Source organism: Dama dama, chromosome 33 (assembly GCF_033118175.1).
Source record: "Dama dama isolate Ldn47 chromosome 33, ASM3311817v1, whole genome shotgun sequence".
Taxonomy (NCBI): Eukaryota; Metazoa; Chordata; class Mammalia; order Artiodactyla; family Cervidae; genus Dama; species Dama dama.
The window spans coordinates 22,240,751-22,251,558 of NC_083713.1; the positions used below are offsets into that span (position 1 = coordinate 22,240,751).

General features: G+C 38.6%; 1 protein-coding gene across 1 annotated transcript in view; it reads left to right on the forward strand.

The window, feature by feature from the left end:
- PDE11A (phosphodiesterase 11A) overlaps positions 1-10,808 on the forward strand; it is a 407,012-nt gene that overhangs the window by 116,652 nt on the left and 279,552 nt on the right. The window lies entirely within an intron of this gene.

Here is a 10,808-nt window from a genome sequence, read left to right on the forward strand (position 1 = left end):
TTTAAGATAAGGTTATTTATTTAAGTATGGTAGTCTTCATTTCTCAAAGTTAATGCATTGCTAAATATTCATTTAGTTTTGATCTCACTGACATCTCATCAGTGTTTCTAAACATTTTAGGCAGCAGACCAAGACTTTCAGGGAACTAAAGAATGGGCTCTTTCGCAGATGTGGAGAATGAACTTGTGGACCCAGTGGGGGAGGGAGAGGGTGGGACGAGTGGAAAAAGCAGCACTGACACAGGTACACCATCACGTGTGAGATAATAGATGGCTGGTGGGAAGTTGTTGTATAACACAGGGAGCCCAGCCCGGAGCTCTGCAGTGACCCAGCGGGGTGGGTCACAGGCAGGACGGGGAGGCTCTAGAGGGAAGGGATACATGTATCATCACGGCTGATTGGAGTTGCTGTGTGGCAGAAACCAGCACAACGTTGTAAAGCAATCTTCCTCCAATTAGAAACTAAAAAGGATGACTCTCTAGATATGCTCTCCAAACCCCAGAGAATGCCTCCTCCTCTTGGAGGGCAAGGAAGAACACAGGGTTTGGAGCGGAGACCCTGTGGTCAGGCACTCACTGCTCCGGGCAGTGGACGGGAGGGGAGCAGAGTCCAGGCTCAGGCTGGTGACACCTACAGAGAGTGGTTGGGTCACCTTGGCCTTCACTTTCCTCACCTCCAACACTCAGATTTCTCTGAAAACCCTAGCAAGTCTCATAAAGGAAAAAGATTCCATTTTTCTATAAGCTTTCCCCCCCTTACTAATCCCTCCACATTGACCTAAAGGAACACAGCGTAGGTTTTCAAAGTTCTCAAATGCCTTTATTTTGAGAAACATAAAAACTGAAAACATAACTTCAAGATTTATAGACTATTCTATTATTTTGAATAAAGTGAATTCTTCAGTTTCAATCAGAATTAGTTCTTACACAGTAACTGGAGATGCTGAATCTATATTACAATTTTCTATGATTTATTCTTAAACTCACAGAAATAAAATCTTCACGTCTGTCAAGTGATTGTCATGTAGCTTTGTAAGTATTTATTAGATGAGATTTATTAAATGGCATTTTCTCTATCTTATGTTCCTTTAAAAATTGATCAACTTCAATTTTTAGAGCAGTTTGAGATTCACAGCAAAATTCAGTGGAAAGTACAAGGAGTTCCCACGTACCCCCTGTCCCTACATGTGCCTTATCCCCCATCTCAACATCCTGTACCAGAGAGGTACATTTGCTCTGTGAACCTACATTGACAGGTCATTATCACCCAGAGTCCATAGTTGAGTGTGGAATAGTCTATGGATTTTGACAAAGGTTATAATGGCATGGATCCACCCTCCCAGTATCATGCAGAAAGTTTTACTGCCCTAAAAATGCTCTGTGCTCTGTCTATTCATCCCTCCTTCCCTCCAAGCCCCTGATCTTTTTATTGTCTCTACAGTTTTGCCTTTTCCAGACTACCATATAGTTAGAATCATATAAAGCGTAGCCTTTTCAGCTTGACGTCTTTCACTTAGTAATATATATATAAGGTTCCTCCATGGCATCTCGTGACTTGATAGCTCATTTTTTTTTTGGTCAGAATAACATCCCATTATCTGGATGCACCACAGTTTATTCACCCATTCACAGACTGAAGGACATCTTGGTTGCTTCTAAGTTTTGGCTATTGTGAATAAAGTCACTTTAAACATCTGGGTGCAAGTTTTGTGTGTTTGGGTTCGTTTGGGTAAGGAGTATGATTGCTGGATCCTATGGTGAGAGTACTAACACTCATTTAAATAAAATCTACTGTAATAATGTATTGTGAACAACTGTAGCCTTTTAAATCATAGCATAACTCTAGCTCTTTGAGATATTCCTTTACTTTAGGAAAGCAGTTACTATTGGTATTGCTCATTTAGAGATAGAGAAAACTAATGCAAAGATTGAGATACTGAAGTAGTTATTTTATTGTTCTGTTTTACCAATGATCTGATATATTTTCAGCAAAGCACTTATTAGAATATGGGAAATGTGTTTTTCTATAACAGAACTCCTCTGTTTAACCATGTGCCTTGGCGCTTTTATTACCAGCCACCCATAGAGCAGTTTCGCCTTTGACAGCATGACAGCCCACAGACTGGTAGCCTGGAGGGGAAGCTGTTGTTCTCATCTATGATCTCAGCAGTTAAGAGGCACAGTTTCATCCTCTTAATATTTCCACAGAACAAATCAATGCTGGAGACTGGTTATTTAAGAAATACTTGCTGATTTGATTCTAGTACCAGAAGTGGCAGGTTATATATTAAGGCAGAGAATACTGGAGTGGGTTGCCATTTCCAGCTCCACAGGATCTTCCCAACCCAGGGGTTGAACCCATGTCTCTTGCATCTTCTGCAATGGCAGGCAGATTCTTTACCACTGTGCCACCTGGGAAGCCCCATTATTAAATCATTCTCTTATCTGTTAAAAATATATTCCTTGAGCAACCACTATGTACTATGTACTAGGTATTAGACTGGAGGTTCAGAAATGTGAACTTAATGGTCTTAAGAACTCAAGAATATTTTCACGAATAGATTTCACATTTATGAACTATCAAATTGGTGAAGTATCAGTGAAAATACTGTCTGACAGGAAGTTAGTGATAATTTTCCCCAGTGATTTTATAACATACCTGTGTACACTTACTATTATTTTGGGTGCTTAGCATCTTGGTAGCTGGGCCTTGACTTTCCTCTGGAGAGCTACCCTATCCTCCATTTTCAGTCGTTGTTCCCATCCCAAGCTCAGTTCAATTCTGGCCTATCAGAGGATTGCTTTTCTTTGGCTTCAAGGATTGGTTCATCAATGATAATGTAACCCAACCTGGGCCAGTGAGGGCAAGGTCCAAAGCCCAGCTGACTTATGAAAATAGTCAGGGCAAAGAAGTTCTTCCTACATTGTTGCAATTTTACATTGAATGGCATCTAGAATGACTAAGTGTGTTTGAAAATAAAACCCACATGAAGGGGAGCTGAGATAAGAGGTGAGTCGGGGTAGCATTTTATGAACTCATTTGAGCTCTGATCCAGCACCTACACCTGTACTTTTTATTTTGTGGACAAATAAATATATATTTTAACAGACTCACCAGAGACAACTTGATTTTTCCATTCTGACTTCCTGTCCCTCACGCTTCCCTCTTTGTCAAGTGTTGTTGGAGGGCCCACAGACATTTTTGGGACCAGTTAGGGAGGAAGTCAAGTTGGGAATATTTAGGTTGAGTTTAGTAACATATATGTATGTGGTTTTCAATCCCTTTCATGTAAAATTGTTGCTTGGTTTACCTTGTTGGAATAGCTTCCTTGAACACTCTTTCCACCTACTCTCCCAAGTTTACTCAACGCCTTGATGTCGATAGTCAAGGTCAGAGGTCACATTGTGATATGAGTATTTTCTGTAGTATGTGGCCCTGGAAGTATACACAGTGAAGGAGAAACAAGATTTGCTATGTGTGAAGCCAGAAGCTGGTCTGTGGAAAATTCTTCCATTCATTAGATGTGTAAAATTTGTTTTTTATAGATGCTCAGTCAAAGCAGAAGTTCTCTTTTGTCGGAAGCATACTCAATAATGCAGCACATACAGTGATAAACACACCATGCTTTCTTTTCTTTATTACTGTTCAGTTCAGTTCAGTTCAGTCACTCAGTCGTGTCCGACTCTTTGCGACCCCATGAACCGCAGCACGCCAGGCCTTTCTGTCCATCACCAACTCCTGGAGTCCACCCAAACCCATGTCCATTGAGTTGGTGATGCCATCCAACCATCTCATCTTCTGTCATCCCCTTCTCCTCCTGCCCTCATTCTTTCCCATCATCAGGGTCTTTCCCAATGAGTCAGCTCTTCGCATCAGGTAAGGACTGGAGTTTCAGCTTCAATATCAGTCCTTCCAATGAACACGCAGGACTGATCTCCTTTAGGATGGACTGGATGTATCTCCTTGCAGCCCAAGGGACTCTCAAGAGTCTTCTCCAACACCACAGTTCAAAAGCATCAATTCTTCGGCGCTCAGCCATCTTTAGATTCCAACTCTCACATCCATACATGACCACTGGAAAAACCATAGCATTGAATAGATGGATCTTTGTTGACAAAGTGGTGTCTCTGCTTTTTAATATGCTGTCTAGGTTGGTCATAACTTTCCTTCCAAGGAGTAAGCATCTTTTAATTTCATGGCTGCAATCACCATCTGCAGTGATTTTGGAGCCCAAAAAAATAAAGTCTGACACTGTTTCCACTGCTTCTCCATCTATATGCCATGAAGTGACGGGACCAGATGACATGATCTTAGTTTTCTGAATGTTGAGCTTTAAGCCAACTTTTTTACTCTCCTCTTTCACTTTCATCAAGGGGTTCTTTAGTTCTTCTTCACTTTCTGCCAAATGGGTGGTGTCATCTGCATATCTGAGGTTATTGATATTTCTCCCAGCAATCTTAATTCCAGCTTGTGCTTCCTCCAGCCCAGTGTTTCTCATGATGTACTCTGCATATAAGTTAAATAAGCAGGGTGACAATATACAGCCTTGACGTCCTCCTTTTCCTGTTTGGAACCAGTCTGTTGTTCCATGTCCAGTTCTAACTGTTGCTTCCTGGCCTGCATACAGGTTTCTTAAGAGGCAGGTCAGGTGGTCTGGTATGCCCATCTCTTTCAGAATTTTCCACAGTTTACTGTGATCCACACAAAGTCTTGGGCATAGTCAATAAAGCAGAAGTAGATGTTTTTCTGGAACTCTCTTGCTTTTTCAATGATCCAGCAGATGTTGGCAATTTGATCTCTGGTTCCTCTGCCTTTTCTAAAACCAGCTTGAACATCTGGAAGTTCATGGTTCACGTATTGCTGAAGCCTGGTTTGGAGAATTTTAAGCATTACTTTACTAGGGTATGAGATGAGTGCAATTGTATGGTAGTTAGAGCATTCTTTGGCATTGCCTTTCTTAGGGATTAGAATGAAAACTGACCTTTTCCAGTCCTGTGGCCACTGCTGAGTTTTCCAAATTTGCTGGCATATTGAGTGCAGCACTTTCACAGCATCATCTTTCAGGATTTGAAATTCCAGGAACTGGAATTCCATCACCTCCACTAGCTTTGTTCATAGTGATGCTTTCAAAGGCCCACTTTACTTCACATTCCAGGGTGTCTGGCTCTAGGTGCGTGATCACACCATCATGATTATCTGGGTCGTGAAGATCTTTTTTTTACAGTTCTTCTGTGTATTCTTGCCACCTCTTCTTAATATCTTCTGCTTCTGTTAGGTCCATACCATTTCTCTCCTTTATTGAGCCCATCTTTACATGAAATGTTCCCTTGGTAACTCTTATTTTCTTGAAGAGATCTTTAGTCTTTCCCATTCTGTTGTTTTCCTCTGTTTTTTTTTTTTTTTTTTTTTTTTTGCACTGATCGCTGAGGAAGGCTTTCTTATCTCTCCTTGCTATTCTTTGGAACTCTGGATTCAAATGGGTATAGCTTTCCTTTCTCCTTTGCTTTTTGCTTCCCTTATTTTCACAGCTATTTTTAGGGCCTCCTCAGACAGCCATTTTACTTTTTTGCGTTTCTTTTCCATGGGGATGGTCTTGATCCCTGTCTCCTGTACAATGCCACGAACCTTCATCCATAGTTCATCAGGCATTCTGTCTATCAGATCTAGTCCCTTAAATCTATTTCTCACTTCCACTGTATAGTCATAAGGGATTTGATTTAGGTCATACTTGAATGGTCTAGTGGTTTTCTCCACTGTCTTCAATTTCAGTCTGAATTTGGCAATAAGGAGTTCTTCATCAGAGCCAGTCAGTTCCCAGTCTTGTTTTTGCTGACTGTGTAGAGCTTCTCCATCTTTGGCTGCAAAGAATATAATCAGTCTGATATTGGTGTCGACCATCTGGTGATGTCCATATGTAGAGTCTTCTCTTGTGTTGTTGGAAGAGGGTGTTTGCTATGACCAGTGTGTTCTCTTGGCAGAACTCTATTAGACTGCCTTGCTTCATTCTGTACTCCAAGGCCAAATTTGCCTGTTACTCCAGGTGTTTCTTGACTTCCTACCTTTCATTCCAGTCCCCTATAAAGAAAAGGACATCTTTTTTGGGTGTTAGTTCTGAAAGGTCTTGTAGGTCTTCATAGAACTGTTCAACTTCAGCTTCTTCATCATTACTGGTTAGGGCATAGACTTGGATTACCGTGATATTGAATGGTTTGCCTTGGAAACGAACAGAGATCATTCTGTCGTTTTTGAGATTGCATCCAAGTACTGCATTTCGGACTCTTTTGTTGACTATGATGGCTACTCCATTTCTTCTAAGGGATTCCTGCCCATAGTAGTAGATATAATGGTCATCTGAGTTAAATTCACCCATTCCATTCCATCTTAGTTCACTGATTTCTAGAATGTCGATATTCACTCTTGTCATCTCCTGTTTGACCACTTCCAATTTGCCTTGATTCATTTATTACTGTTAGGTGGGGATTATTGGAAATATAATTTATCAGAATTCCTGCATCTGTAGGACACAAGCCTGTACTAGTAGTAAAAATAGGAAATTGTCCCTGGGTGAAGTTGTATGTGTTATGCATCAGAACCCTCGATAATATATAACTGTTTTGTCCATAGTCTGAGTACCCGGTAGGGAAAAAAGACTCTTCGAAACAATGTAACTCGCAATAGGGGAATTTATTACTGACTCGAGCCAGGGCCTCCCGCCCTCACCAGGTGTGTGAGGACGAAAGGCCCTGAGCCCCAGTTCTCTCCGGTATTTATTAGGTCAAAATAAGCAGCAGGTAGTTGGCGCAATCGGATTGGTTACACAGTGGGTAGTTGGCGCAAGCGGATTGGTTACACAGTTGCAAGGTAATTTTTGTTGGCCCAACGTGGGGCTTTCAGCTTTCCCCTGATAGGTTCCCTTTTCTCTGGCTAGGCATATGTTGATTGGCTGGCTCCAGGAGGCCTGATTATTATGTTACCCCGGGAAACCAGGCCTACTCCTAATCTAGGCTGCCTGCCATGGTGTTAGCTGTGACAGCCTCACAAAAACAAGTTTTGAGTGATCATGCTAGACTAAATTATTTTTCTGTGTGTCTATACAAAACAGTATTAAAAAATTATCACATAGAAAGGCAGTCAAAAAACACAGTAAAAAATGTGGGGAAATTAATATAAGTGTCATGCTTTTTTTCAGTTGTTGTAATGTGGTATTTGTCAACTTATAAAAATGTGTAATATATTGTGGTTTCTTACCTTATCTAAGTAAATGTTCATTTTATAACTAATTTTGTCTTCATAATTTTGTATTTTTTTAAGGAGATCCCAAATGTATAATATTCAGGACTTACAAATTGTGAACTTGCCCCTGTTAAGACATGAGCACTTTTGAATGATCCTGTCAGGTTATTTTCTTGAGATAAATTTCTAAGAGTAGAATTTTAAGGACAAAAAGGCCTGTTCTTTTTTTTTTTTGAAAGAGAGAATGGGGAGAAAGATCACATTTATTAGTTAGGCCTGTTCTTTTTAAAGGCATTTGACATATTTCACAGACCTGTTCTTCAGAAATGCTACACCAATTCATCTCCCTCAAGAGATATTTGTCTCCCACATTATTATTAGTTCTGGATATTAGTTTAAATTTTAATATTTGTCAATAAATAGGAGAAATGTGATAAGTTTTTAATTTAATTTATATTTCTTTGGTAATTAGTTCTGTTCTAATTAATGTACTGAAGGTTTTTTCATGTATTTTTCAGTTGCTTCTTTTTTGTGTGAATTTCTTGTTTAATCTTTTGATCATTTTTATGTTTTTTTTTTCAGATTGATTTAAGAGAATTCTTTTCCTATTTTAGGATAGTCACAATTATCATAAACATTGCAAATCATTTTTCTCATTTTGTCTTTTAGTATTATTTTATATCTTGAGATATAAATGTTTTCACTTGCAAATGTATCCAAAGTCTCTTATAGAATTTCCACATTTTGTGTTACGGCTGGAAAGGACTTTCACAATTAAAGACTATGTAAATATTTGCAACATTTCTCCTATGATTTTTATAGTTTATCCTATAAACTATATTAAACATCCTGTATTTTTATTTTTTATCCTATCTTTAATCTCTCTGGAATTGTTTTTAAAGTTTTTCTAATATTTAGGTTTTTTTTTTTTTTCCCCAAATAGTGAACTATTTGTCTCAACATGATTTGTTGACTAAATCCATCCTTTTCTCTTCGATCTGAAATGCCACCTTTGTCACACACCAACGTGCTGTATGTACTGTGCTGGACTTCTGTTCCACTATGTTATGTGATCATTATGTCCCTGTGTTGTGCTCCGTCACGTCTGACTCTTTGCAACCCCATGGGCTGACTGTAGCCTGCCAGGCTCCTTTGTCCATGGGGATTCTCCAGCCAAGGATACTGGAGTGGGTAGCCTATCCCTTCTCCAGGGGATCTTCCTGTCCCAGGAATCGAACCTGGACCTCCTGGATTGCAGCTAGATTCTTTACCAGCTGAGCTACCAGAGAAGCCCCATTATGTCCCTAATACTACTCTATTTTGATCATCATATGCTTACTTACTTTTTATTTATCTTACTTCTTTTAATGTTGGTTATTGTACATGTTTCATTCCATTTCAATTTTAAAATTACTTAGCTTTTCAAATTCCAAACATATCATTGCAATTTTCACTAGAATAAAATTTATAGATTAATTTGGAGGGAAAATTGATTTGTTTTTAATATTGAGCTTTTTCATTTAGAAATATGGCATGTTTCTGCCTTTAAATATCTTCTTTAATATCCTTTGTAGCTTATTAAAAAATTCATAGCAAATGGTTCTTATCAAGTGACTTCTTAGAATATTAAAGTTATCCTATTTTTTTCTTTACAAGTTAATACAGTTTATGTTAATTGATTTTGCAGTATTGAACCATAAGTTCAGTGACTAGAGATTCTTGGTCATGTCCATTATTTTTTAATATTTGGGTAAATTTGGTTTCTTGATATACAAATATGTATACAGTCATCCTTCAGTATGTGTGGGGGATTGGTTCCAAGGGCCCCATGAATGATAAGTCCATGGATGTTGTAGTTCCTTAAGCAAAATGGTGTAGTACAGTGAATACATGTATTTACTATATGAGTATATATTTAATCTTCTAATATTTCATATAGGATATTTCCTATCTGTTTTCCTAAGGGACTTATTTTCTAAGTTTAATGTTTTGTGCTATTTTTATTAGAATATTCTGTCAGAACTATTGTATCTTCAAAAAATATTTGAGAATTTTCTACATTCCTCTGGATTCTAGAATAGTTCAAATAGCATAGGAATTGCTTTGTTTTTGAAAATTTGAAAGAATTTGCCTATAAAACCATCAACCCTGGTACATTTTCTAAGGGCGACTACATTACAACTCTCTCCATTATTTATTTCCTTGGTAATTGTTTTACTCCATTTTTCTCATTCTTCTTGATTCAATTTTATTAATGTATATTTTCCTTAAAATTCACAACTTTCCATAACGTTTTCAAATATATAAGCTTAGGGTTATATGCAGAGTCTATTATAATTCTTTTATTTCTCTCCTTCAGCTGTTATTTTCTTTATCATTTTTGTTTTAATATACTTGTGGGTTTTCCACTTGTTTAAACTAGCTAGTGATTTTTTTTTTTTTTTGAAACGTAACATTTATTCTTTTTTCTCTTGCTACACTGCCTGAGATCTTTACAGCAGTGATTGGCAAGCAGGGTAATTTTGCAACCCCCTTGCCCCCAGGAGACATTGGCAAAGTCTAAAGACATTTTTGGTTGTTCTGACTGGAGGGGAAGGGTACCATTGTCATCTGATAGAGGCCAGGGCCGCTGTTAAACATACTACAGTGCACAGAACAACACCCCCCACAACAAAGAATTGTCAAGGACAAAAATGCCAACAGTCCCAACACTGAGAAACCCTGCTCTGAAGCAATGTGGACTAACAGTAGCAGGAAGAGGTTTCCTTGCCTAGTTCCTAACTTAATGGACACACAGATAGGATTTTATCATTACAATGTGTTCACTGTAGATTTCTGGTAACACTTTTCGATCATGTTAAGGAAAACTCCTCTGTTCCTAGTATACTAAGTTTTCTCTCAGAATAGGATGTTGAATTTAATCAAATGCTTTTCCCACATCTGTCTAAAATGAACGTACTGTTCTTTCTACCTTTTTTTTGGCATGCCACATGGCAGGTGGGATCTTAACTCCCCAATGACCAGTGATCAGGGATCGAACTGGTTCCCCCTGCAGTGGAAGCAACCTGAGTCGTAACCCGCTGGACTGCCAAAGAAGTCTGTCCCTCCCTTAACTTTTTAAATACAATGACTCATACTTACAGGTTTCATAATATGGAAACACCTTTAATTCCCTGAAATAAACCCAACTTTGTGACAATGTTACTCCCTTAATATACCACTGTGTTTGTTTTGCAACTATGTTATTAGAAAGTTTTACATCTTTGTTCAGAAGCAAAATTAACCTATACCTTCCTCTTTTTTTTGGCAGAACCATGGGGTTGCAGGATCTTAGTTCCCTGGCCAGGGACTGAATCCAGGCCACAGCCATGAAAGCCCGGAATTCTAACAACTAGATCACCAGGGAACTCCCTACTTTCTTACATTATCCTTGTGACTATTTCAAATGCCCTTATAAAATGACATGTGAAACATTTTATCTTTCCCTATGCTCAGAAAAAGCATAAGAATTACCTGTTCCTTGAGGATTTGATAAAATTAGCCATAAAACCATCTAATGCCTTCTGGGGGAGGGA